Source organism: Sinocyclocheilus rhinocerous, unplaced genomic scaffold (assembly GCF_001515625.1).
Source record: "Sinocyclocheilus rhinocerous isolate Xijiao unplaced genomic scaffold, SAMN03320098_v1.1 scaffold1094, whole genome shotgun sequence".
NCBI lineage: Eukaryota > Metazoa > Chordata > Actinopteri > Cypriniformes > Cyprinidae > Sinocyclocheilus > Sinocyclocheilus rhinocerous.
In genome coordinates this window covers 10,446-13,070 of record NW_015627235.1, presented here as the reverse complement: position 1 = coordinate 13,070, position 2,625 = coordinate 10,446, and positions in this window count along the sequence as shown.

Sequence of the window (2,625 nt, the reverse complement as noted above, 5' to 3'; positions counted from 1 at the left end):
CTGGATAGCTGGCCAATCACAGCACACCTCGCTTTTCAGACCGTTTCAGAAAGGCAGGGCATAGAGGAGAAACAATCATGTACAGTATGTGGAAAACAATGTGTTTTTTTAACTTTAAACCGCATAAACACATTTCATTACACCAAATACACAAAATAATGTTCTTTTTAGCAACATCATATGATCCCTTTAATTGCATTATATAAATAAAGGTGACTTGACTTGACTTGACAAATTCAGTTCACCAAGACACCAAGTTTGCATAACATTACAGAGACAGTATGTTACTAGGTTGTAGGGATGGGAAGATTAACCGATTCGCTCGGTGCATCGGCAAAAAAAGTTAACGATGCGATGCATCAGTTTAAAAAGTGTGCATAGGATACAAGTTGGCAAAATGCATCGTTATTAACATATTTGCATCGGTAAAAACAGATTTATTTATATATAATTACTAGTGGATGCTACTGTTTAGAAAGTGACCAATAATCTGTGACCAATATTTTATATGTAGATTGACTTCTCTCGAAACTGTTTCTCAAGTGCGTTCTCTCATCACCGCTGCGCGGTGGCCAATGTGGCCAATAAATCAGTGCATAACTGACATGCCACGAGTATATTTTTTCTCTGTAAATGTTAGAAAGTCATGCAAATATATCCATTTTGCTTGCTGTCAGGAGTGGGCGAGGCATACGCGAGTGAACGAGCGCTGCTGTGCACATGCACGCTAAACAGACGGAGTGCAATAATTCTGAGTCAAATATGCATTTTGCTAAAATATTCGTTGTTGGACATTAAATGTGCCTTTTGTAGAATTTTAAACCTACATATAGGTGTATTCTTATGATAGCAGTAACTGTAAAGGGACTATTGTAATGGGTAAATAAAATGTAAGCTAATACAGTCCTAATTACTAAGCTTACTACTTAATTACTACTTAATGTGTGTTTCTTATAGCAGTTAAAATGTAGTTTTAGTTTAGTGATTTTAATGCTTTAAAGAGATTGTAAATTTCTAATGCTATCTGTTCTAACTATAAAAGGTACAGCTGTCATTAAACCAGAGAAAAAGGCTGCATGACTATGATAGTATGTGAGAGAGTCAGTGGTAATATCGATGCGTTCCTCTTGTTCAGTGTTAGAGGAGCTCAGCTTAGTCTGACAGTTTGCCTGTCCTGGACCAGGTTAGCTTTCCAGCATAAGTTGCCACAGTGACTGATTTTGATCTTTGTTAAATTTGTTTTATGGAACCAAATCATTTGACAGTGAGTCAGACTAACTGAAATAAGCCTGGCCTATTTGGTAAACTTGTTATATGAAACAGGCCTTGAGGCGTTAGAAGTCAGTAGTCACATAAGTTAATTATGATTTGCTGTCTGTCTGAACCAAAGAAATAAATGCGATCATATTTTTTCCATTGCACCGTATTGCATCGAATCGCATTGTGTTGAATCGGATCGGATCGGATCGTACTGCATCGTAATAGGGGTGAATCGCATTGCAAGCTACTTCATATGTATCTTCAATGTATCGTATTGTTAGCTATGCATCGAGATGCGTATCGCATCTGCCTCAGTTATGGAGATGGCTAAACTAGGTTGGCTAAACAACCATCTCCACCTAGTGTCTGAGTCGGATCAGACCCAAAAAGAACAAAGTGCTTTTCTGAACTTAACTGGAACCAGTGTTCGTATGGACTGTAGTTATAATACAACTGATGGGCCTGCAGTGTGAAGCAAAATATGTGTGTGATGCCTATATATATTTTTTACAACAGTACTTTCTGGTCCTCAAATCTGATTGGCTGATAAGAGTGTTGATATTAGAGTCCAACAGAATTCCAACAGCCATTTCACCGCTTGCCGAAGTTGGAGTATTTCTCACAGCGACTCAGCGAGTGTCATGGCGGGCGCCCAAATCCAATACAATTTTTTTTTTAAATTTTCAGAGATGTGAGCTCCAGGACGTCAGCGGCCGTTCAGCGCTCATGAACCCACCGAGAGCGCCTCACCTCAGCCAGATCTTCTGGAATTTACTGCTGGCTCTGATGTCTCTATAATGGTTAAACATGAGATATATTTCGTTTTGGGTAAATCTAACGGCCAGTCTTTGGTCTCATTAATATATTATTTGTTCCAGAGCAAATAGTTTGGGCAAAATCTCATCATGGTTATATAATGTCAATGCTGTATATCAGAGCGCTGCTTTTTCACTTTTGACTAAATTGCCTAGCAACTTTTATGATGGCTGTTGTTGTTGTTGTTTATTAAATATTATTATTCAATAAATCATATTTTATATAAATAATAGTAGTATTTAGTATTACAAAACTGTGTGTGTGTTCGTGATGGTGATTTTACTTACATTGTTCCGCCATCAGGAATCACCCTTAACAGATGAAAGGATAGTACGAGCCTATCAGACATTCAAACTAATGTTTTATTGTGAATATGAGATTGAGCTGAAGAATGAATGCTGTATCAGATGCAGGTAATCACGATCACTCAGTCAATCTCTCATAATACTCTACTATACATAATACATTTTTGACAGTAACACAATAAACTTTTAATGAAGCAACTCAATGTTCCTTCGTTACTAGTTCTAAAGTGACGTTTTTGAATTA